The sequence below is a fragment of the Callospermophilus lateralis genome, unplaced genomic scaffold (genome assembly GCF_048772815.1).
Source record: "Callospermophilus lateralis isolate mCalLat2 unplaced genomic scaffold, mCalLat2.hap1 Scaffold_43, whole genome shotgun sequence".
Taxonomy (NCBI): domain Eukaryota; kingdom Metazoa; phylum Chordata; class Mammalia; order Rodentia; family Sciuridae; genus Callospermophilus; species Callospermophilus lateralis.
The window spans coordinates 5,582,847-5,610,560 of record NW_027514380.1 but is presented as its reverse complement, the minus strand read 5'-3'; the positions used below and the strand labels follow the sequence as shown (position 1 = coordinate 5,610,560).

The following is a 27,714-nucleotide window of genomic DNA, read 5'->3' as shown; positions in this document are numbered from 1 at the left end:
ATGGGCAAAAAAGAAAAGAAAAAAGATTTGAGCCCAATCCACTAAAATGCTTTAAAATTATATGTTGTATACAAATTATTTGTTGACATATTTAGAATCATGATAGATGAAATTCTATTTAATTTAGAGAAGTTTTTCACAGCTGTTTATAAAGGTACTAGAAGCTAACATATATTTTATATATTCATTTTACTGGATACATTATGATAATTCAGTACATACATATAAGTAGTAGTAATTATAGTAATAAGTATTTTCATCTCTTTAAATGTTAAATATCTTTATGTATTGCAAATTTATTTGTTTGTTTATTTATTTATTTATTTATTGGTGCTGGGGTTAGAACTCAGATTTACTTAGCCACTGAGTCACAACTCCAGCCCTCTTTGTTATTTTACAAAGAGACAGGTTACTGAGGCTGATTTTGAACTCAACACCTTCCTACTTCAGTCCGTGAAGTCAGTGGGATTTCAGGCATGTGCAACCTGCCAGATGCAAATTATACTTTGAAACACATTTTAAGTTATTTTCAACAATAGTTACCCACCTATGCCATAGAAGTATCAGGAGTGATTCCTCCATTTTGATCTTCATGATCCTCAATGAAATCTTTCAATCTGTCCATTTCTACTCTTCCCGTTCTCTTGTGATCACTATTCCATCCTGTTATACTATATTTACTTATTGCTTTCTACAAATAAATGAGAACTTGTGGTGTTTTGTCCTTCTGCACTGGGCATATTACACTTAACATATAAAAAATGTCATGGTGTACATCTTGTTAAGATAAGTTGCACAAAATAGAAAACTTACCATTTTGATCCTATATTTTCTTTCTTTTAAATACCAACATTATTGATTTACTTGTGTGTGTGAGTGTGTGTGTGTGGGTGTGTGTGTTTCTCTCTGTGTGTGTATATATGTGTGTGTATATATATATATATATATATATATATATATATATATATATATATATATATATATAATTTTGAAATTTTATACATATTTAAGTTGCCATCCACTAAAATTTAGGTCTTATTTTTTTGATTGAACCATTAGATGCTTTCTAAGAATGCAGATAAGAAGCAGTAAGCACATTTGTACTATTGTGAAAATATTTATCATCCATTCCATTATTTTTTTTTCTTTTCAAAATATCATTGACACCTTTTCTCAGCTTCTGGTAACTACCATCCTATTTTCTGTCTCTATGAGTTTCTACTCTCAACTCCACCTTCTACATTAAAGTTTTACAGAATTGGATAATTTATGACTCACAGGTCACTTGCAATAATGTTTTAAAGGTTCATGAATTACTCCTGAAAAATTTTTTGTTGTTGTTCCAATCTCAATAATATTCCATGGTATGCAACTTTCATGTTTTTTTTTTTATAATTTCATGTGTTTGGGGACATTGAGTTATTTTCATCAGCATTTGTTGTTAAAAATGCTAGTATGAGAACTGGTGTACATATGAGAGCTTGTGTCCCTACATTCAATTCTCTTTTTTTAATTTAGTTTAACTAATTTTTTAAATACATGACAGTGGAATGCATTACAATTCTTATTACACAAATAGAGCACAATTTTTTATATCTCTGTATGTATATAAAGTATGTTCATACTAATTCATGTCTTCATACATGTACTTTGGATAATCATGTCCATCAAATTACACCATCATTGATAACCACCTGCCCCCTCTTTTGCTTTCCCACCCCTCTGCCCTATGAAGAGTTCCTCTATTTCTCCCATGCTTTCTATAAACACCCAAGTATAGGTTTTGTCTTTGGGGGACTGGATAACTTCACTTAGCATTATCTTCTCCAACTCCATCCATTTACCTGAAAATGTCATAATTTTATTATCTTTTATGGCTGAGTAATATTTCATTGTGCATATATGCCACTTCTTATCCATTGATCTACTGAAGGGCACATAGGTTGGCTCCACAGTTTAGCTATTGTGAATTGCTCTGCTATAAACACTTTGTCCCTCTAATATGTTGTTTGTAAGTCTTTGGGTATAGACCAAGAAGAGGGGAAGCTGGGTCAAATGGTGGTTCCATTCCCAGTTTTCCAAGTAATCTCCACACTGATTTTCATACCAGATGCAACAATTTGCAGTCCCACCATCTATGCATGAGTGTACCTTTTTCCCCCACATCCTCACCAAACTTATTGTTGTTTGTTTTCATAATACTTGCCATTCTAATTGGAGTGAGATGATAGCCTCAAGTAGTTTTTATTTGCATTTACCTAATTTCTAGAGATAATGAACTTTTTTTCATATATTTGTGGATTGATTTTTTATCCTCTTCTGAGAAGTGTCCCTGCAGGTCCTTAGTCCATTTATTGATTGGATTATTTGCTTTTGTTTTTTTGTTTGTTTGTTTGTTTGTTTGTTTGTTTTTGGTGCTTAGCTTTATGAGTTCTTTATATACTCTAGAGATTAGTGGTCTATCTGATGTATGAGGGTTAAAAATTTGCTCCCAAAGTGTAGGCTCTCTATTTACCTCACAGATTGTTTCTTTGCTGAGGAGAAACTTTATACTTTGAGTTTTTCTTGATTTCAATTTTTATTCCACAGGAGTCTTATTAAGGAAATTGGAGTCTAATCCCACATGATGATGATTAGGGCCTACTTTCTTTTATGAGATGAAGAGACTTTGGTTTAATTCCTATGTACTTGATCCATATTGGGTGTGTGGTGAGAGATAACAGTTTAATTTTATTTAGTTGTATATAGATTTCCAGTTTTACCAGCACCATTTGTTGAAGAGGCTGTGTTTTCTCAGGTGCATGTTTTTGTCACCTTTGTCTAATAAACATTCTGGAAAAGGAAATATGCAAAAACAGGTTCTCTTTATTTATCAGAAAACATTATTGTATTTCTCATTACTGACAGCATAAAATATGTTAATTTAAATACAAAACCAATATAAAATTGTTTCTCCTTTAAAAAATTTGTTTTCTCCATATTATGCAAATATGGAGTGCAAACCATTCCAATTTTTATCCCATTCTTGTGTGGGTACATTGGTCATGTGTTCATATGACCATTGAAAAATCATGTGCAATTCATTCTACTGTCTTTCTATTTCCACCCCTCCCTTCATTTCCTTTTGTCCAATTCAGTGAACTCCTTTACTTCCCCTCCTTTATTATGGGTTAGCATCCACATCTCAGGGAGAACATTTGGTCTTGGTTATTTGAGACTGGTATATATCACTTAGCATGAGAGCTTCAGTTCTATAAATTAACAATTAAATGTCATATATTCATTCTTATTGAGACTGGGTAATATTCCATTGTGTATATATATATATATATCATACTTTTTTTATTGATTTATCTGTTAAAGGGCACCTAGGTTGTTCCAACAATGTTAATTGTTAATATTACTCATTTACACATTTAAAATGGCTAAGATGTTATTTTAAAGGAATTACTATTTGATATTTCTTAAGTATCATATAAATTAATTTATTCCTAACTGAAAATTATGAATTTATAATGCCAGCATATTTTAATACAAAACAACTATGTACATATCTAACTTAAGAATGTTCAAATGGCATTATAAAATTGGATACTTAATAGTGCTTGGGTCTGTAAAATAAAATATGCAATAAACCTGTCACTCTTGTAAGTTGTTTATTTTAAATTATACTTTGAACAAAAGTAATCTGTCAGTCTAAAAAATGGCTAATATGGTAAAATCCATTATGTTTTTATCACTCGCAGTAAAAATGAAGGAATTTATGTTGCCCCTTAATCAATATGCTTGAAGGACTTATATATAACAAGATAATGGGAAGGGAAGGACCTGTGATAAGAGAAGCAGATAGGAGTGAGGTAGCTGAAAGCTGACAAAAATTGAGGAGAATTAAGGATTATCACCAAAGCTAGAAAGAGAAAAGGATGGATTTTATCTAGAGTCTCAGAAGGAGCAGAGCCTTGCTCATGCCTTTATTTCAGATTCTGACTGTTAGAATTTGGAGAGAATAAATATCTGCTGTTAGTTACATAGTTTATGGTATTTTGTTATATAACTTCCAGAAAAATTACATAGTCCCATTCAGGTCTGCTCTGTCACATAACTATTAACCACACGTGGGTAAAAATAATAAATAAACCATAAAGAGAATACAAATTGAAAAAAATAATTTTGGTGTTTAAAAACATTAACATTTACCTACTATTACTGCTACTACTTGAAACACTTTTAATTATTGACTGGAGTTACTATGGAATCAGGACAGAATAGTTATGTAATTAGTTATTGTGAAAATTTGGTCTAGTAGGGTGTGGATTTAGGTATTTTCATTGTTATTTTGGACTCATGCAAAAATGAAAAAAGCTCAAATATTTGAAAACATATAGAGATAAGAATTTGAATTCTAATTTTAGTACCTCACTATTTTTAAAACAACAGGTAGTTGTTAAATTAATTTAAAAAACATAGTTTTCTTTATTTCCATTAATTTATGTTTTATTGAGAGAAATATATCCATTTCAGCTTGCTGGTTTAGAAATTAGTGTAACAAAATCTGAAAGAACTCTCTAGATACTAAAACAACAAAGCATTGCTTTATGTTATATATATATGTATGTATATATACATATATATATATATACATATATATGTATGTATATGTTTACATATATGATTACATGTATTTAATGTGTACATACTCCGCAGTGTTCTTTGAAAATTGCATAATATACATTGTAGCTAAGAAAAAGTGTTTTTTTATTACATTTCAAAAAAATACACTTTTTTTATAGCTGCACATCTGAAAATAAAATGGAAGTAGGTATAAATATGCAATCTTTGTTTAAAATGCTATTTTTAGGAAAAAATATAAACTAGACTGATCTCTTAATAATAATAAATTAGCATAATATTTATAATAAATATTTTAAGCATATACAAATTTATTAAATTTTCACTGTGATGAGACAGGAATCATATTTCTGCAAAATAGTTGAAATGCTAGTGTTATATTTATTGTAAGAAAATTATATATTAATTACATTTCTAAAGATGGCAGAAGAAAAATTACATAAAAATTACTGTCAGCCTCATTAATTATGCATTGATTCTAAACTTTATTGAGATTCTTATGGAGTTCTACTAAAGATACAGGTGATAATGTCACTGAGAAGACTTTACCTACAGCTTTTTCTTCTGCTGTAAGGTGCTTAATGTCATGTCTCTTAGAACTTGAACATACAATGAGTTCTACAGTTTAACTTACAATGCATGTGCTCATCCATAAAATGTAACACATTTTTTTCTGTTACTTCTGGCAAGATTTCTATAAATAAAATTAATAATATAGAAATTTCAAGTTCTACTATTAATTTATCAGATTCATTTTCAAAAGAATTAGAAATTTTCTAGTTTTCCATTGTTATATAATATATCTGCTACCTTGTGTCCACACTATAATGTTTCACTATAGTATCATGATACAGTTAAATATTGTTGTAGAATTACTCACTTTTATTTTCCAGGTATTTCTTCTATGATTAGTTATACTTGATCATATTTATGCATTCTATACAAATGTTTTTGTTAAATTTATACCATTTAACTATTATCATTTATAGCTTTACTTTATTACTTATCTTTTTTAATTCAAAATATCCTGATTGTTTATTTTTTCCCAAAACAATAATAGTGCTATTTATTTCAGTGAAGTGTTGTAGATTTTTTTAAAAAAACCTTAGATCACTTTTTCAAATTATTCCCAGAAATACTGATGCAGATATTAAAAAGAATTTTTATTTGTACCTTATATCTGACTGCTGATACTATGGTTTTTATTATACTGTTCCCTTAACAAAGATGTGTAACATGACATTTCTTTTTAGTATTTATTTTCAGTGCATAAAATCATGTTAAGTTTTAAGTTGCAAGGAGGCGAAAATCACTGAAAGATTCTTCATTAAGTCTCAACAAGAAAGAGAAGATGATGCTACTTCTTATTCATCTTACTTCTGCTAGTCTCTTAAGCAATTAAAATTGGGAGAACAATTACCTATATTGAAGAATCACTGGAAGGACTAAATTAGAGAACTTCTATAATTTGTTTAGCTGACCAACTAACAAAATAAATTCATTATGTTAACTTGTTTTTTGTTTATATTTATATCTTATAGGTACATCTGAAGTAATGTGACAAGAGTAAATATTTTTGAAAGAAAATTCTCATGTAAGTATAAATAATAGGAAAAGCTACAGAAAATAAATAACATGAAGACAATTTGGGAGGCTGTTAGTAATCACATTTCAGTAGCTGTGGTTGAATGTGCTCCTAGAATGTCATCCAACAGTGTATGAACAATGCATAAAATTTTTCAAACATCTGTGTGGGAAAGGAACCATTCATAACCACCTGATTTACAACAAACTAAACCCAGAAAGAGTAGCTGTCACAATTTAGATCACAGAAAATCAATGATACTGTCATGGATTAAATCTCTCTGATACTACAGCACTGTTGTGAAATGACAACAAAGGACCACAAGATGGATCACTGTGGCAAGAGTCACTGCTATTTTTGTTGGGCACTGTCTATATGCCAGCTGTCCCCATGTCATTTATTTTTTAAAAAATGGAAAATACTATAATATTTATATATTTATTGCTACATTTTAGATATAGAAATAGGAACAGAAAAAATATAAGTAAATTGCCTCAGTTCCCAAATAGAAAATGGTTCAAGTCTTGATGACTTGACATGACAGAACCCACATCTTTCAGTCCTTTGTAGAGGACAAGGTGACTGTTTCCTCCCTTGTCATATAAAAAGCAAAAATATCAAATTGCCTTTTCAATCTCCAAACTTGTTAATAAAGAAATGGATAGACATATAGATTTTTATATCAATCAGAGATAGAGAGAAAAATAAATATTTTCCAAAGTCCTGGTTATTATTTTTATACTTCTATATTTCCCTCTCAAACACCAGTCTCAGTAAGCCTCCAAATTAGGATTCTTAAGCCATATTTATGATTATGTGACTGATATTAGCAAAGAATGGTGGCGAAACCATGCCCACTATGCACTAGATATAACTAGCTTACAACTAGTTATTAACACAAAGAAATATAAATAATTAAAGTATTATAGACTAAGAAGTCTAAGCCAAGGTGCTGCCAGGCTCATTGTTTGACAAGGGCCTGATTCTTGGTTGCAGAACTGGGTTGACCTTATGTTCTTACATGGCCTTTTGTGTGTGTACTTAGAGGAAGGAAGGAACATTGGGTATTAGGACTTCAAAATGCGAGGTTTTTTTGGGGGGGGCAGGGGGGAGACACACTTTTAATCCATAGCTATTTACAATTGACTTTGAAGAAAATGAAACCAAGTTTTAGAAAGTGATTGAAAATCATCAGTGTACTGAGTGGATCCTTTTTTTTTTTTTTTTTTTGGTTTTGGTTTTGGTACTGGAGATTGAACTCAGGGTCACTAAACCACTTTGGCACATCCGCAGCCCCACTTTTTGTATTTTATTGAAAAACAGGGTCTCACTGAGTTGCTAAGAGCCTCATATCACCATTGCTGAGGCTGGCTTTTGAAGTCACAATCCTTCTGCCTCAGCCTTCCAAGCCACTGGGACTATAAGATTGTGCCACCATGCCGACTTGCTAAGTAGATCTTGAAAGAGTAAAAGAATTCTAAGACAGGTAACAACAACAACAACAGAAACCATATATTACTATCATGAAGTATTTTTTAGATTTGACATCATCTTTGTCACAAAACATTTAATTTTTTTTCTATGTGTGTCTAAATTTTCATAAAATGTGATAGACTATAGACTCTTTCATTTTTATTGATACTGGTACATTAGAGTTTATATGGGCACAGTTGTGAATTATACATGCACAACAAATCAAGCCCAAGGTTGTTTGTTTTGTAATCGTTTTTATTTTAGTGAAAAGTGTTATTTTTACTCTGATGCTCTCTATGCTCCATCAAATTTGTATCTGTATTATCATCACAAAAATAGAGTTGGCTTTATTCACAGATTTTATTTCTGTGTATTTTTTTTTTAATTTAATCATAACTTCAAAATGAATATCCGTGGACCATTTGCTTTGTAGTCATTCATCTCAGTGAATAGTGGTAAAATTTCCTAAAATAGTTGTAAAACAGAATAGTGATAGAATTTGGATTGCTCAACATATATTTTTAGCTGAATACTTATGTTGTGCCTTCTTTCAGCTCTGATACTATAAATAAGTGTCCTTTATATGGTCTATGTTGTATTTGAGGGTAGGTTGGTTGGTTTTTCTTGTTTGTTAAAATTTTGAACAATAAAAACACTATCAAATATAGAATTGAAGTGCTGTGTATTGGTCCTTAGTGCAAGAAGGCTGTGAGGTACCTATAGAAAACATATAGGTTTCAGAAAGCTTCATTCAGACTTATGTTATAGTGCTGTTAACTATGAGTTATTAGCGAATCAACATATATTAACATCAATATATATTAAACATCTTGAAACAAAAACACACATAAAACAGGGTACATTTGATCAGCTGATGAAAATGTGACCAGACTGTCAGCGTAACCTTGTATCTCTTAGGAGTGGTAGGTAGGTTGTTATTCACCATTAAGTGTTCATGGTAACATTATAAAACTTAACTATTCTGAATAATGGAACCAATTATATTTTTTTAATATTTTTTTTAGTTGTAGTTAACACAATATCTTTATTTACTTATTTATTTTTATGTGGTGCTGAGGATCAAACCCAGGGCCTTGCATATGCTAGGCGAGCACTCTACTGCTGAGCTACAACCCAGCCCCTAATTTTATCTTTATTTTTGAACTTTCTAACTGAATTGAAATAGCAATTACAGAATACCAGGTGTTTTATATTAAATGGATGAATATTCAAAAGGTTTATTTAGATTTCACAAATTAGATGGAGCAAGCAAGCCATTATAGGAACTGATTTTTCTAATGGACACTGATGGAAAGGTAAAAATATTAAACTGTTAATTTCTTCTATTAATGGAACCAACAAAGTTACATTCATCATTTTACCTTGACTGTGTAATCAATTTTGAATCAGAGTTGAGATTTTTTTTTAAAAAGTAATTTGATCTAGACAAAAAGTCTGCCTTTATAGAGCAATATATAAACACTTTCTCTATCTGCTTTTATCCATTGGTGTATTTGAGTGAGTCTTAAGCAGGGGCAGCAGCACTGGGTTTTTCTTCTGGGTACTCTTTTTGAGAGTCAGGTGTCAGTTATGATACTTACAAGAGGTAGGTTTTACTGCTAGGTATTTTTCAAATATTAAGTATATGTTAAATTGATAACTGGCTTCACTGTGTGTACATCTCATACATAACTATGAGTTCATGCCAGAGACTTAAAAAAATCACAAATACATCCCAGTTTATTTCAATGTTCCCATAAAAAATCATTGGACAATTAAAAATCTAGGATATATGATAAGTTGGTTAGGGAACTGAAACCATGGGCATAAATTGGGATTGTCTTGGGGAAACTGACACACATGGACAGTTTTCCTTTGAAGAATCTCAAAACATCAAATTCTTGATTACTGTTTTCCCATCAAAAGAAGCTATGCCTCCCAATATAATTCACTTGTTTGTGACTATTTTGTAATTTCCACAGCATTGTGCACTCAGAATGTGAAGCACTCTGCTCTGTCAGTTGTATTCATTGTTTCAGTTCTTGTATTACTGGATGATTTTCTCTTCATGTTAAAACATTTATTAAATGTTTCATGATTTCAATTTTATTTATTTATTATTTTATTTTTATTGTTGGTTGTTCAAAACATTACATAGTTCTTGACATATCATATTTCACAATTTGATTCAAGTGGGTTATGAACTCCCATTTTTACCCCGTATACAGATTGCAGAATCACATCGGTTACACATCCACTGATTTACATATTGTCATACTAGTGTCTGTTGTATTCTGCTGCCTTTCCTATTCTCTACTATCCCCCCTCCTCTCCCCTCCCCTCCCCTCTTCTCTCTCTACCCCATCTACTTTAATTCATTTCTCACCCTTGTTTTTTCCCTTTCCCCTCACTTCCTCTTGTATGTAATTTTGTATAACCCTGAGGGTCTCCTTCCATTTCCATGCAATTTCCCTTCTCTCTTCCTTTCCCTCCCACCTCTTATCCCTGTTTAATGTTAATCTTCTTCTCATGATCTTCCTCCCTACTCTGTTCTGAGTTACTCTCCTTATATCAAAGAAGATATTTGGCATTGTTTTTTAGGGATTGGCTGGCTTCACTTAGCATAATCTGCTCTAATGCCATCCATTTCCCTGCAAATTCCATGATTTTGTCATTTTTAATGCAGAGTAATACTCCATTATGTAAAAATGCCACTTTTTTTATTCATTCATCTATTGAAGGACATCTATGTTGGTTCCACAGTCTTGCTATTGTGAATTGTGCTGCTATGAACATCGATGTAGCAGTGTCCCTGTAGTATGCTCCTTTTAGGTCTTTAGGGAATAGACTGAGAAGGGGAATAGCTGGGTCAAATGATGGTTCCATTCCCAGCTTTCCAAGAAATCTCCATACTGCTTTAAAAATTGGCTGCACCAATTTGCAGTCCCACCAGCAATGTACAAGTGTACCCTTTTCCTCACATCCTCATCAGCACTTGTTGTTTGACTTCATAATGGCTGCCAATCTTACTGAAGTGAGATGGTATCTAATGGTGGTTTTGATTTGCATTTCTCTGACTGCTAGAGATGGTGAGCATTTTTACATGTACTTGTTGATTGATTGTATGTCCTCCTCTGAGAAGTGTCTTTTCAGGTCCTTGGCCCATTTATTGATTGGGTTATTTGTTTTCTTATTGTTTAATTTTTTGTGTTCTTTGTATACTCTGGATATTAGGGCTCTATCTGAAGTGTGAGGAGTACAGATTTGTCCCCAGGATGTAGGCTCCCTATTTACCTCTCTTATTGTTTCTTTTGCTGAGAAAAAACTTTTAGTTTGAGTAAGTCCCATTTGTTGATTCTAGTTATTAACTCTTGTGCTATGGGTGTCCTATTGAGGATTTTGGAGCCTGACCCCATAGTATGTAGATTGTAGCCAACTTTTTCTTCTATCAGATGCCGTGTCTCTGATTTGATATCAAGCTCCTTGATCAATTTTGAGTTAACTTTTGTGCATGGCGAGAGAAAGGGATTCAGTTTTATTTTGTTGCATATGGATTTCCAGTTTTCCCACCACCATTTGTTGAAGAAGCTATCCTTCCTCCATTGCATGCTTTTAGCCCCTTTATGAAATATAAGATAGTTGTAATTTTGAGAATTGGTTTCTGTGTCCTCTATTCTATACCATTTGTCCATATGCCTGTTTTGGTACCAGTACCATGCTGTTTTTGTTACTATTGCTCTGTAGTATAGTTTGAGATCTGGTATCGCTATACCGCCTGATTCACGCTTCCTGCTTAGAGTTGATTTTGCTATTCTGGGTCTTTTATTTTTCCATATGAATTTCATGATTGATTTTTCTATTTCTACAAAAAATCCTGTTGTGATTTTGATTGGCATTGCATTAAACCTATAGAGAACTTTTGGTAATATCGCCATTTTGATGATGTTAGCTCTGCCTATCCATGAACAGGGTGTACTTTTCCATCTTCTAAGATCTTCTATTTCTCTCTTTAGGGTTCTGTATTTTCATTGTATAAGTCTTTCACCTCTTTTGTTAGTTTGATTCCCAAGTATTTTATTTTTTTGAGGATATTGTGAATGGAGTGCTTGCCCTCATTTCCTTTTCAGAAGATTTGTCGCTGATATACAGGAATGCCTTTGATTTATGCATGTTGATTTTATATCCTGCCACTTTGCTGAATTCATTAATTAGCTCTAATAGTTTCTTTGTAGACCCTTTTGGGTCTGCTAGGTATAAAATCATGTCACCTGCAAATAGTGATAATTTAAGTTCTTCTTTTCCTATTTTTATGCCTTTAATTTCTTTCGTCTGTCTAATTGCTCTGGCCAGTGTTTCAAGAACTATGTTGGACAGAAGTGGTGAGAGAGGGCCTCCCTGTCTTATTCCAGATTTTAAAGGGAATGCCTTAAATTTTTCTCCATTCAGAATCATGCTAGCCTGAAGCTTAGCATAGATAGCTTTTACAATATTGAGGTATGTTCCTGTTATCCCTAGTTTTTCTAGAGTTTTGAACATAAAGTGATGCTGTACTCTGTCGAATGCTTTTTCTGCATCTATCGAGATGATCATATGGCTCTTATCTTTCAGTCTATTGATGTGGTGAATAACATTTATTGATTTCCGTATATTGAACAAGCCTTGCATCCCTGGGATAAATCCTACTTGATAATGGTGCACAATTTTTCTCATATGTTTTTGTATCCGATTCACCAGAATTTAATTGAGGATTTTTGCATCTAGGTTCATTAGAGATATTGGTCTGTAGTTTTCTTTCTTTGAAGTGTCTTTGTCTGGTTTAGGAATCAGGGCGATGTTGGCCTCGTAGAATGAATTTGGAAGTTCTCCCTCTTTTTCTATTTTCTGAAATCGCTTAGAAAGTATTGATATTAGTTCTTCTTTAAAGGTTTTGTAAAACTCTGCTGTATACCCATCCGGTCCTGGGATTTTCTTAGTTGGTAGTCTTTTGATGGCTTCTTCTATTTTCTCAATTGATATTGGTCTGTTTAGGTTGTCTATGTCCTCCTGACTCAATCTGTGCAGATCATATGACTTAAGAAATTTATTGATGCCTTCACTATCTTCTATTTCATCGGAGTATAAGGATTCAAAATAATTTTTAATTATCTTCTGTATTTCTGAAGTGTCTGTTGTGATATTGCCTTTTTCATTCCGTATGGTAGTAATTTGAGTTCTCTCTCTTCTTCTCTTCATTAGCATGGCTAAGGGTCTGTCAATCTTATTTATTTTTTCAAAGAACCAACTTTTAGTTTTGTCAATTTTTTCAATTGTTTCTGTTGTTTCGATTTCATTAATTTTAGCTCTGATTTTAATTATTTCTTGCCTTGTACTTCTTTTGCTGTTGTTTTGCTCTTCTTTTTCTAGGATTTTTGAGTTGAAGTGTGAGATAATTTATTTGTTGTTTTTTTTTTCTTTTTTTAAGGAATGAACTCCAAGCAATGAATTTTCCTCTTAGAACTCCTTACATTGTGTCCCATAGATTCCGATATGTTGTGTCGGTGTTTTCATTTATCTCTAAGAATTTTTTAATTTCCTCCTTGATGTCTTCTATAACCCATTGATCATTCAGTAACCTAGTGTTCATTCTCCAAGTGATGCATGATTTTTCCTTCCTTATTTTATTGTTGATTTCCAGTTTCATTCCATTATGAACAGATAAGATGTATGGTATTATCTCTAATCCTTTATAATGTCTAAGAGTTGCCTTGTGACATAATATATGATCTATTTTTGAGAAGGATCCATGTGCTGCAGAGAAAAAAGTGTAACTGCTTGTTGTTGGGTGGTATATTCTATATATGTCAATTAAGTCTAGGTTAATAATTGTATTATTGAGTTCCATAGTTTCTTTATTCAACTTTTGTTTGGAAGATCTGTCCAGTGGTGAGAGAGCTGTGTTGAAGTCTCCAATAATTATTGTATGGTGGTCTATTAGACTCTTGAACTTGAGAAGAGTTTTTTTGATATACATAGCTGCACCATTGCTTGTGGCATATATATTTATGATTGTTATGTCTTGTTTGTATATGGTTCCCTTGAGCAGTATGTAGTGTCCCTCTTTATCCCTTTTGATTAACTTTGGATTTAAATCTATTTTATTTGATATGAGTATGGACACTCCTGCTTGTTTCTGAAGTCTATATGAGTGATATGATTTTTCCCAAGCTTTCACCTTCAGTCTATGTATGTCTTCTCCTATCAAATGAGTCTCCTGTAGGCAGCGTATTGTTGGGTCTTGTTTTGTGATCCATTCTACTAGACTGTGTCTCTTAATTGGTGAGTTTAAGCCATTAACATTTAGGGTTATTATTGCGATATGAATTGTTCTTCCAGTCATATTTGTTTATTTATGTTACTTAACATGGTTTGTTTTTCCTCGTTGATTATTTTTTCCCTTTGCTGTACTGCCTCCCACTGTTGGTTTTCATTGTTATTTTCCATTTTCTTTTCCTGTAATGTTTTGCAGAGGATGTTTTGAAGAGATGGTTTTCTAGCTGCAAATTCTTTTAACTTTTGTTTATAGTGGAAGAAGGTATTAATTTCATCTTCCATCCTGAAGCTAAACTTCGCTGGATACACAATTCTTGGTTGGAACCCATTTTTTTTCAGCGTTTGAAATATGTTGTTCTGGCTTTCAGAGTCTGTGTTTAAAGATCAGCTGTTATCCTGATTGGTTTACCACTAAATGTAATCTGCTTCCTTTCTCTTGTAGCTTTTAAAATTCTCTCCTTATTCTGTATTTTGGGCATCTTCATTATAATGTGGCTAGGTGTGGATCTCTTAAGATTTTGCACATTCGGCATCCTGTAGGCTTCTAGGATTTGGGATTCTGTCTCATTCTTCAAGTCTGGGAAGTTTCTCATATTATTTCGTTTAACAGATTGCTTATTCTTTTGGTTTGGACCTCAATTCCTTCCTGTATTCCAATGACTCTTAAGTTTGGTCTCTTTATGTTATCCCATATTTTTTGGATGTTCTGCTCATGGCTTCTTAACAGTCTCGCCGAGATGACTATGTTCTTTTCAAGTTGAAATACTTTGTCTTCATTGTCTGATGTTCTATCTTCTAAGTGTTCTACTCTGCTGGTAGTATTCTCATTTGGTTTATTGCTTCCTGCATTTCTAGTATTTTTGTTTGTTTGTTTTTTATAACCTCTATCTCCCTGTATAGTTTATCTTTTTCTTCTTGGATTTGTTTACGTAATTCATTGTTGAAGTGATCTTTCATTGTTTGATTTTGCTGTCTAATGTCTTCCTTGAGACTCCAGATCATCTGAAGCATGTAAATCCTGAATTCTTTATCTGACATTCAGTCTGCTGCAGATATTACCTCTTCTAAAGTTGAGTTGACCTGCATTGCTTGTGGTCCTTTCTTTCCTTGTCTTTTCATACTGCTCTCATTTTTTTTTCTGCTTGGTGAAACTGTTGTGTTACTGAATTTTCCCCCTATGTATTTATATTGCTCTTGTATAGTTGCAAATTCTCCCTTGCAGGGGCAGACGGTGTCTGTACTCCTCCTCCAATATGGGTGATCAGTCTACCACAATGGCTGGCCGCTAGGCCTGTTCTCCAGGTTGCAGGTCTGCCTACCTTTCAGGTGCAGGTGGTGGCTGTGCCTCTTCTCCAATTGGGGTGATCTTTCAACTAGGCTGGCGGGCCGCTGGGCCCCTTCTCCGGGATGCGCAGTCTGCCTACCTTGTGGGCGGCAGCTGGGCCCTTCCTCCAATTGGGGTGATGTGTCTACCATGCTGGCGGGCCGCTGGGCCTCCTCTGCAGGTTTGTTGCAGGTTTGCCTACCTTGCAGACACGGGTGGCGGCTCTGCTCTGCCCCTCCTCCAATTGGGGTGATGTGTCTACCACGCCAGCAGCGGGCCGCTGGCCCTGTTCTCAGAAGCTGGAAGGTGAAGAGACTTTCCTGGGGAGTAACTGTGTGGAGAATGTAGCAGCAGCTGGAGGTCTCGAGAGCAATTCCATATACAGAGACCTGTTTCTAGGTCACACTGGTGTACACAAGCACGCATGCACGTGAACTCTGCCATCCTGTGCATGCCCAGCCTCGGAGGGTGGCCACGAATTTACTGCTTGCTGAGCCTGCCCCTCCAGGGCACCGGAGGAGAGGGCCAAGTGGGGCCGGGGCTGAAACCAGCAGCAAGCCAAGGTAGGGTTTGGGGTTGGATTGGACCCCAGAAACCGGCAGGTATCCCTCTCCTTACCCCCGGGCCTGCCCCTGGCACACGTCATGATTTCAATTTTAAAGTAAAGATAATAACACTAATAAAACATGCAATTATTTTTCCTGAAATTGTTTTTTTTCTGTTATGTTAGTACAAATGCACAGTATTTGAAAATGAGAGTTGAAAATGACAAGAAAGTAATTATATATATATATATATATATATATATATATATATATATATATATATATATGATACAATTGGATTATCTATGAGTATAATACCACTTTATACTTTATTACAGAATTAATTGAACAGATTTACTCTTTATTTATTACCATGAGAGTCTTGGAAAATAGGTGAGTGACAAAGCTCTTTGGAAGAGTTGTTTCTAGAATATTATGTTATTTGCTCTCATAAGTTCTTGACAAATAGACATTGGGCTATATCTTAGTAATTTACTTTGTTTTCTCTTAAATAATACAATAGTAGAAATATCATTTTTATATGACACTTCATGTAACTTTTTTGTACTACCCAGTAACCATGTTTCCCAGGGAATTTCAGGTTTATTATCTATAATAATCATAATAACAATATCATAAATAGAACATAAATATGTAGCATGTACCAAAATATATTACACTTTAAAAAATCATTAAGTGAAATGTGGTACCTTCTATTGTTCCTAGAACCTGAAAAAAAATGTTAATGAAAAAACAGGAGTTTAGTTCAAATAATGAATCAATTTTAATTTCTTAGACCTGACAAATGTTGCTATGATTTTGAAAGACGTGAACTTTAGGGGAAAATGGGTAAACAATGTATGGAAATTCTATACAATGTTCATAAATCTATTTTGTTAATCTTAATTTATTTCAAAATATACTTAAAGTAAATAAAAAACAAAGTTTCTTGATTTGAGAATTATAATTTGGAGGTAAATTTTCTTTGTAATGGTTTTGAAAAAAATAAGAATTATTACCTTTCAGAATCCAGACTCCATGAAATGGAGATGTAAGGAAATGATGTGGTCATAGAAGAGTGGGATTTCAACTTTGAACACTGGCAAGCTCTTCATGAACTCATCCTAGTACTTAGTATAGGCTTTCTTTTTGATTCCTTTAAGGCATTTGCATATATTTTTTATCATTTTGTATAGCACCTTATTTTAATACAAGCAGGCCCTTTAAATTTTTCCCATACCCACTCTTTCCCTCCCCCTTTGTTAGTGTACTAGAGACAAAAATGTCAATGTTCTCACTCAGTGGTTTGGAATTAAGACATTGTTGAACATAGTTTTGTTCAGTTACTGTAGCTTTTAGGTCAAATTGTAGACATGGTTAACCTCTTATTAATTAGTATAAATAAAATGAACAATCCTTAAATAGCCTTTCTGAAATTGAGATAAATTAATTTAGAATTGATTACTGCCTATTAATAGAAATTCTGTGTCATAATAGACTCTAGTATGAGAACTCCAATTTCTTTAAATAATAAAATACTGTAAGGAGAGAACTCTGTAGTTTGCTGAAACTGGTATGTAATTTCTCATTAACAAAATAGCCATGCTAGTCTTATGAATGGCTTTTTGCTTCTGTTGCCAACCTTTGTAATTTTAGTTAACATTGTAACTAAAAGATATAGACATTTAAAACCATGGTTCCATCTTGAATGAATTTTTTAAAAAAATACTAATTTTTTAATTTTAGGTGGACACAATATCTTTTTTTTTACATTTATATGGTGCTGAGGATCGACCTCAGTGCCTCGTACATGCAAGGCAAAATCTACCACTGAGACACAACCCCAGCCTCTTGAATGACTCTTGTAGAATAATTTTTCAGACTTAGAGATTGTTGTTTTGCTTTTATTTATTCAGAATTTATGCTGTTAATCTTATGTTAATAGGATTTACAAATCTACTTTATTGTTGCATAACATTATTGGTCCAAATTTGGCAGGGGAGTTTGGAAAAAATGATAATTATTTTAGACCAATCTTAAAATCTTTGGATCATCTAATATTTCACACACACACAAACACACACAAAAAAATGAAGCTATTTTTATTCTGTGCTAGAAGAGCATTAAAAGTGCTGTTTTTATGGACATGCTTACCATTTAGCTTGTTGTCATTTTTGTGGTCATAAAATCAAGAATACGTAATATATATTGCACACTTTTTATGAGCCAAGCCCTTTATTTTTATTTAATCATCACTAAACCTATGAGATAGATTGGAATTCCCTTTATAAATGAGATAGGGAGAGTACCACAGGTATTGCTATGCTATTCCTGAGGCTATGGGGCAGAAAAACAAGAGTCCTTTGTATGCATTGCCCATGGTTTGGTTCATATTTTTAGCAGCTTCCAGAAAATGCTGACACTTTTTCATGGAAAGATGGCAATCTTCAGATTATTTCCACTTTTTTTCTGTGATAGAGTACTAGATCTCACTGTATGACTTAGAGCAGATTCTCTTGGGGAGACCAGTCTACATAAGTTCCCCTTGTCCTTATTCTAGCCTTGACATGGCATTCCACAGAGCACTAACATGCCAGTTTTTCTCTGTTACCTGGTATTTAATGTGTTAACTGATTCACTGCAGAACACTCACCAATTGTGTGCTTCATTGATCATATGCCAGGAACTTTTGGCAGCTCTGGGGAACATGCTCACAACATGCCTTTGGTTGTTTGGATAGCTAGAAGTTCTTAGTTGGCATGGAAACTTGGATCCAGAAAAACTTGCCAGAGCCCAGGTTAGAGTGGTTGTGCATCTGAGAGGTGAAAGTCACCTTTTCAGACTCAGTCAGTTGGGCTGGAATGGAGTTGGCTTGTTAAACAGTTATGTCAGTCCCCTTTGTAGATCACCTCACTTCAGATTGCTTCCACTTCTTCTACCACCACACTCAAGATAAAACTCCAAGACTTATGTTTCTTCTAACTTTCTGCTTGCTTACTCTGTTTTTACACACACTTGCCTCCCTGATGTTCCTGTGATACTCCAAGCCTAATTATAGTTGACTACTTTCACTTCCTTCCAAATGCCAAACCCTTATTCCAGGCAGTTTAGTATCTAACTTGGACCAATTGTGGTAAACTTTTTTTTTTTTTTTTTTGGTTACCAATGATTGAACACAGGGGCACTTAACAAATGAACCTCATCCCCTGCCCATTTTATATTTTATGTGGAGACAGAGTCTCATTGAATTGCTTAGGGTCTTGCCTTGCTAAATTGCTGAAGCTGGTACATTGAACTCACAAACCTCCTGCCTCAGCCTCCTGAGCTGCTGAGATTATTGGAATGCACCCTTGTACCAAGCTACTGGAGGCAACCTTAAGAGAATTTTTAAGGAGTGGGGGTACTAGGGATTGAATTTAGGGAAAGTCAACCACTAAGCTACATCCCCAGTAGTATTTTGTATTATATTTAGAGACAGGGTCTGAGATGCTTAATGCCTAGCTTTTGCTGAGGCTGGCTTTGAACTCACCATCCTCCTGCCTCAGCCTCTGAGTGGCTGGGATTACAGGTATCCACCATGGTTACTTTGACTTAACACATATTGTTTGGATTACCTCCTGTATTGATGTTTTCATCTTGACTTGAGCCGGAATCCTCCTAGGAGGAGAGTTTGTAAATATGATAATTGCACATGTGTCATGGTTCTTGATCTCTTGGTTCAATGCAAATTGAGTTTAATTTTTCACCTGCATTTAACAGAAGGCTAAAATATTTACCCATCTCTTAAAACCAGTAGTGAAGCAATACATGACAAGAGAAAAATTCTCAAGTGTAGTACACATCTTTCTAGAGGCTTAAAATTACATACAGTTATGTTCATAAGTTCATGTCTTAAAATGGTATCTTTGGTTCATGTAAAGCCACTTTATTTACTCATATTCATTTTTACTGGTAATAGCAAACATATAAATGGCACTTAGTGTATTCCAGATGTTTTATGTATTTTAGTTAATTTTCATAGCAATCCCTTGAGGTATACCATTATGATCCCCAATTAACAGATTAGGTAAATAAATTAAGACCCATTTAAGTAATTTGTTCAGAATTATACAGCTTGGTGTGTCAGAGATGGGATCCAAACCCAAGTTATAACCACTGGTTGTATTGATCTTTGAATTCTTGAATTTATAATTCTAAGCCTGGTTTCTCAGAGCATACACAGCAGGTCAGAAGTTAAAATATAAGAGAGCATGGTGACCTAGGATTCCCACTTTGATGTATCTTCTAATGAAGTAATTCCTTAAGAACACAAAGCTGCATATGCAGGGGAGTTCTGTACAGTGTTAACAGTTTATGATAGCAAAATAATTGAAAACAATACAAAATATTAGTGATGGAAGAGATGACCTGGAAATGATAGAGATGATGAAATTAATGGACAAATGTGTTAAAACAGCTATTTCACATATGATCCATATAAATAAACATGAAGAATGAAACTGAAGATACCAAAAAGTAAACATTGGAACATCTAGAAATAAAAATTAAGTAAAATTTTTGCTAAAATTGTCTTTTAAAAGATCAGTGGACTTAAAAACCTGTTGAAATTTTAGATACCATGAAGCAAAGAAAGAAAACAGTTTTATGAAGATAATAGAGGCTCTGTTACCTGCAGGATAATAATAATCAATAGTCAAATATATAATGTATTATAATAAAATTGAAATGGGGAAATTAATGTCAAAGTAAGTATTCCCAGGGCTAAAGAGGTTTGTTTTGTAATTATAAATGGGTCAATTCATTGAGAATAAATAATTATACAATTTAAATGCAACCAATATTCTCTTGTCAAAATTCATGAAACAAACTGATAGAACCTAAAGAAGAAATCAACATATCCTCTGTTATAGCTTTAGAGTTAGTTAAACATTTCATATATATTTTAACTTATGAATTCTATCAAACATTTAAAGCAGAAAATAGAGGAAGAAGGAACACTTCTCAGTTCACTTTAGAATACCAGTATTATGGTATCAGCAGAAGGAAAAATGAAGAGAGAACAAAGAATATAGATTAAAAATTAGGGAGGGGGTGGTGCTGGGGATGTGACTCAAGCAGTAGCATGCTTGCCTGGCAAGTTCAGGGTGCTGGGTTTGATCCTCAGCACCACATAAAAATAAAATAAAGATGTTTTGTCTGCTGAGAACTAAAAAATAAATATTGAAAAATTCTCTCTCTCTCTCTCTCTCTCTCTCTCTCTGTCTCTCTCTGAATAAAGTGTATCTTTAAACAAATTGGGTAACAAAATAACCACAATTAAATCAAATCCATCAATATTTAAAAAGTGACTGTACTAAAGGGATGTAGAGTTGTTTTAACATTGGATGTCACCAGCATAAACTTTTACTTGAACAGAAAAAAAGAAAAAGGACATATGATATTATTAGTTACAGAAAAAATATTGGAGTAAATTCAGTAGTGATTTATGGTAAATACTATGAGGAGACTAGAAATAGAGAGTTCCTCTCTCAAGAAAGACATATTCACTAAATTTATATCTAAAATCTCACTTAATGGCCAAAAGTACAGTGTTTTCTCCTTAAGGTAAGGAAAAAAATCAAACAGACCTTGTCTTGCTGCATTAACATGCTTTTGAAATGGAGGTCCAAACTTGTTATTAGGGCAATGAAAAGAAGAAGACGGCATACATATTGACAAGGAATAAGTAAAATATTCTTTATTTTTAGATGACATGGTCATGTACAAAGAAAATGCAGAGAAATCTCCAAAAGCCACTAGAACTTATATTTGAATTTAACAAAATTTCAGTAAACAATGTATATATAAAAATTAGGTGTACATGTACTTCCTAGCAGTGAACAACTGGAAACTGAATTTATAAGTTATTATATGGAACTATAAAGACTCTAGAAATGTAAGCAAAAAGAAAAATTACAGTATTGCGGAACATTCACTACTCAATTTGAAGAATTTTTGAAACTATAGTTACCAAGGCAGTATTGGCCTAAGGATAAGCACTAGATTCTAGAAACAAATACAGGCATCTATGGTTCCTTAGTTTTTGAAAGTCATGCCAAGGAAATTCAATGAGAAGAAAGTAGTCTTTTTAATAAAACTGGAATGTGTGGTATCCATATGGAAAGATTAACTCAATCCTTACTTTTATACACAGAAATAACTTGAAAGAAGTCCTGAACCTAAATATAAAAGATTAATACTCTAAAACTTAAATACAAAAGATTAATACTGTAAAAAGAGGAAATCACAGAAGAAAATATTCACAAACTTGGAGTAGGTAAAAAATAATTTCTAAAGAAAGAGAAAGTGTGAACCAAAAAAGATTAAAAATTGATAAATGTGACTCCATCAAAATTTAAAACATATTCTTCAAGGGATGTTAAGAAAGTATAAAGGAAGTCCTTTGCATTTCATAAAGTATGTACTTGAAAAATGGCTTATAACCAGAACACATAAAGAACTCTTGCAGCTCATTAATGAAGCTCTCTTAATTAAAGAATAGACTGAAATGGATTATAAATAGCTCATGTAGTACAGGAAAAGTTGTTTAACCTCATTAAAAATAAGTACAATAATAAGATAATGTTGTATACTCACTAGAATAGCTTAAATTAAAAATTTGAGAAGAGCAGTACCAGTGGCTGAGATGTGAACTAGTCAGAACTTTCTCATATTGCCAATAATGTAAAATGATAAAACCTTTTTGAGAAAACAGTGTGGTTGTTTCTTATATTACCATAAGAACCAATAATTGTATTCTGAAGTGTTTACCTAAGAAAAATGAAAACATATCTTCACATACAGACTTGTACATAAATGCTTATGTAGTTAGAATAACTCTTATCTGAAAATTTGGGGATTAGAAGAATTTCAAATTTTTTTTAAAAGTTGGAATATTTTTATAGACTTTACCAGTAGATAGTCAGTAACCTAAAAATCCAAATCTGAAATGCTCCAAGATTCCAAACTTTTTTGAGCATCATATTGGCATTCAATAAATTTTGGGTTTTGGAACATTCAGGTTTTGGAAATTTTGATTAAGGATACTCAGCCCATAACAGCTTTAGTTAATAGCCCCAAATTGAAAACAGATGTTCATCAAGTAATGAATTAACAAATATGTGATATGTCTATGTGGTGGAATACTATTGAGTAGAAAAGAGAGTAAAGTACCGCGTATGTAAAAATAATATATATGTATCTCAGATACATGATGCTAATAGGCCAGGCACAAAAGAATACCAACTGTGTGATTCCATTTACTACTCAGATTAGTACATCAGAAATGCTAGAAAAGATATTTAATCTATGGGGACAAATGGGTAGACAGGTTGCCTAAAGCTTAGGGTGGGTTGTGATGGACCTGCATGTAGTAGAAGGGAACTGTTTGGGATGATATATGTATTCTGTATTTTTTGTTCTAATTATTTCTACATGCCAGGAGAATACATTTTGGTGTAATGTACACAAATGGTGCACAAATGCTCATTCCTCTGGCTATACACAATGCAGAATCACACAAGTTGAAAAATCATCCTATATATATGGTAAGAATGTCTTACTCACTCTACCAGTTTTTCCACTCTCATTCCTCCACCCTCCCCTGATTCCCCCTACACAAACCAAAGTTCCTTCATTCTTCCCTATTCCTTCCACCCATGGATTAGCATCTGATTATTAGAGAAAACATGTAGCCTTTGGTTTTCAGGATTTGCTTATTTTGCTTAGCATGATATTCTCCAGCTTCATCCATTTACAAGCAAATGCCATGATTTCATTCTTCTTTAAGTATGAGTAATATGTATATGTAATGCATCTATCTATCTATCTATCTATCTATCTATCTATCTATCTATCATCTATCTATCCATTCATCAATCTATCTATCCATCCATCTATCATCTATCTATCTATCTATCTATCTAGACATCTAGACATCTAGATATCTCATTTTTTTATCCATTCATCTGTCATATGACACCTAGGTTGGTTTCACAATTTAGCCACTGTGAATTGAGCTTCTATAAACATTGATGTGGCTGAATCACTGTAATGTACTGATTTTAAGTCCTTTGGGTATGAAGCAAGGAGTGGGATAGCTGTGTGTCAAAAGGTCGTTCTATTTCAAGTTTTCTAAGGAATCACCATACTACTTTCTATAAAGTTTGTACCAGTTTGCAGTCCCACCAACAATGTATGAGTATGCCTTTTATTTCCACACCCATTTTAACATATGGTTGCTTGTATTCTTGTTAATTACCATTCTGGCTGAAGGGAAATGGAATCTTTGAGTAGTTTTGATTTGAATTTCTCTAATTGCTAGAGATGTTGAACATTTTTTCATTTGTTTGTTGATGGATTGTATTTCTTCTTCTGTGACATGTCTATTCAGTTCCTTAGGCCATTTATTGATAGGATTATGATGATGATGATGATGATGATGATGATGATTTTTGCTGTTAATATTTTTGAGTTCTTTATATATCCTGGAGATTAGTTCTTATCCTGAAGTGCATGTGGTAATGATTTTTTCATTATGTAGACTCTCCCTTCTTATTGTTGATTTTTTTCTCTTTTCTTTTTTTTTGCTGAGAAAAAGCTTTTTAGTTTGTATTTTCAGTTTGTATTTGTATTAATCACTTTAATATGGCAGTGATTACATGAGTGTATAAATTTGTGTAAACCATTAAAAAGTATACTTAATATTTGTGTGCATTTGTGCATTACTGTTTGTGAATTATTCCATAGTAGCATTATTAAAAAAATTCCTTGTCCTCATATTTCAAAAGTGATTTTATTAGCAAAAATTTACTTCTGTTTAAAGTTAGAAGACATTATGTAAAGACTGAAACTTAGTTGACCTAAAAAATCCATGTGGATAGATCAGTGTTAATATAAACAATACATGAATTAAATACCCTTAAACAAGGAAAAGGTAAATGAATTCTTCACATACATTCTAGCCTATGAATCAGTGTATTGGAATGCGACTCAGACATCCTCAGAATGCATTGCTAGATTGATATTTCGTAGTTCTATTGACACTGAGAAGCTTCCAACTAATGTGAAATAATTGCAAATAATCTGTTCTTGGTTTTATTGTTCTTTTTCTGATTAGTGAGTTGAAATTTATTCCATGTTTGAGTGTGGAAACATGTGTGGAACATACACCAGTGTTTCTGAGAGTCTCTTCTTTCTTTAAGAAGCAGAATCCCTAGATTTTAGTGTAAATACCATGTAGAGCCTGTGCTTCTCAGCTTCTCTTGAAGCAGGGGTGGAGGTGTGACCAATGAGAAAGGAATGGTAATGTGAGTAGGGTCACAGTAGGTCACATTAGGACTATTTCATAATCATTTTTGGTCAAGTCATACTTTTTGGGGGGAGGAGGTATGAAGAATGAACTCAGGGGCACTCGGTCACTGAGCCACATCCCAGCATTATTTTGTATTATATTTAGAGACAGGGTCTCAGAGAGTTGCTTACCACCTTGTTTTTCATGAGGCTGGCTTTGAACTCGGGATTCTCCTGTCTCTGCCTCCTGAGCTGCTGGGATTACAGGCAAGTGCCACTGCACCTGGCTAGTTAGATATTTTTAATGTTGTAATTTTAAGATGCTAAATATGCTGTTCAACTTTGCCATAATTATTTTTGTCTGAGCAAAGGTTTAAAGTTATCCATGATTACTTCCATAAATTATACTATATGTGTCAGTTTTTGTTTTAATGTATACTTTAATGTTATTTTTTGCCAATATCTCAATTGAGGATTATGCCTTTTATTTGAATAAGATAACTTTCTTCATGATTTTTAACATGTGCTTTGTGTATTGTTTCAGTTGATATTTATATTGCCAGCTTTGTTTCTATTTCCCTTTAAATCATGTACTTCTGATTATATTTTCCTTTTCTTTTTCATTTCTTTTAGGTTTCCTAAAAGTGTAGCACAGTTGAATTTAATTTTTATAACTTACTGAGAACCTTGTTTTTTAACAGATATTTTATGCATTTTTATTTTTTTGTAAACATTAATTTCATTAATCTTGTTTTAAGTCCTTCTTGGTTTTCATTGTTTTTAAGTGTTTTGCTATTCAATATAAAGCTTTGTTTAATTTAGCTTTGATTTTTTAAAACATAGCCTTTAAAAATCGGCTAAGGATTCTTTTTTAATTTTTTAAAAAGTCAAAGTCTGTATAATACCTATGGTTCTTGGTAAGTCAAGAATCGGGGGCTCCTGGCTACAGGTGTTCTCCCTACAACCCCTCTGACCCGGCCTCCGTGTCTCCCTGGCCGGGCCTCAGCTTCAGCCTCTGTTGTGGCCCAGGGATCCCACAGGCAGCGGAGCATCCAGCAGAGCTTCTGGTGCCCAGAAGGGGGCAGGGCGGGAGGTGGAGAAAGAGGAAGCCTGCGAGCAAGCAGAGCGGGAGGAGAAGGAAGACGTCCCCAGCTACCTCTTACTGGAGAGGTCAGTGCTGCTGGGCAGCTCAGGCGGGGCGGACCGAATGTGAGACCCTGCAGCTGGACGCGACTCCAGACAGTTGGGCCTCTCCTTCGGCCCTTGGGGCCACCACCGCAGCCCCCGGTGGTGCTGTCTGCAGACAAGGCCAGGTCTCTTGTTGTTCAACTGGTGCTGCTGCAGCCTGTGTTGTCACAAGCTTTTGGCTGCGCCCTCCAGAGCCCTACACTGCGCTGAGCACTTGGGGATCTTGGTGGCTTGTGGGATTGCGCTATGCCCTATTGCGTGCTGGAGCTCCCCTCAGGCCCTAGTGCACTTCAGGAGTCCTGCAGGCGAGGATGGTTCTAGGGCGCCATCGCCTCAAGGTGCCAGCAATAACAATGATGGACCCAAGCCAGAGCAGCTGCAGGTGTTGATGACCCCCACCGCCTTCTGCAACAGTTCTTGCTGCTGGGAAACCTCATGAAGGAAGCATGAGGAGTCCCCATGGAGCCTTCCCTTAGGTTTCGGCCACCAGCCCCATAGGTGCCTCTGGGCCCGGTGGCAGATGCAGGGGACCGACCCCGTTGCCTTGCAGACCTCGAGCACCTTGCTCTTACCCTGTCCCCCCTGGAGAAGAAAGAGAACGCCACTGCTTAGAACTTGGCTTCCTGCCCCCATCAACCCTGATTTGAAGCCTCGCCTCTACTCCTGGGAGTGACAGCCTAGGTGCATGGAAAGCTTGGAAAGATTTTAAGCCCAGAAGTGGAACCAGCAGGGCAGTGATGTCCAAGAACTTTAAGTATGGTGAGATGCAGGGACTAAGGCATGTCTGCATGACCATGTCCTATGAGAATTTCCCCATCAACCCTGGGACAAGGACCTGGGATAAACTGGGGCACCTATGGCAGCTACTTGCATCCACTTTTACTAGACCTATCACTTGTGAGCATCCTGTGCTTGGGTTGTTTAAAGAAAGGGCTGGAAAGGGCGGGAATCGTGAGAGCTTTCTAATAATGCTTGAAAATGAGTGATAAGGATACATTTTCTCTTTACTTTCCGGTGGAGGAGCTTACTGAAAACGGTGCTATAATTGCTGTGCAGAGAAATTCTGGGTTGAAGAATGTAAAATCTTGGCATTGGGTGGGTTGGTATCGCCTCCTTTCTTCCACTTAATCAATGACAGGAGGAGGTGGGAGAGGAGAACTCCACTGACAGAATGAGAGGGAGGTGCATAATTTTGAAGGTTGGGAGATTTAAATTTGATTGTGGACTTTTACATGACTTGACCTTGCCACCCGTGGTTGAAGGTCATATTTATGCTCTGAGTGAGAATCAGTGGGGTTCCTGCAAGAGCTAACTCATCCTTGGTGTCTTTT

The 27,714-nt window shown here is 34.3% G+C and overlaps 1 pseudogene; it reads left to right on the top strand.

Moving 5' to 3' along the window:
- Positions 1 to 15,744: 15,744 nt before the first annotated feature.
- On the top strand, positions 15,745 to 26,833 carry LOC143389068 (GSK-3-binding protein FRAT2-like; annotated as a pseudogene).
- The last annotated feature ends 881 nt before the right edge of the window (positions 26,834 to 27,714 follow it).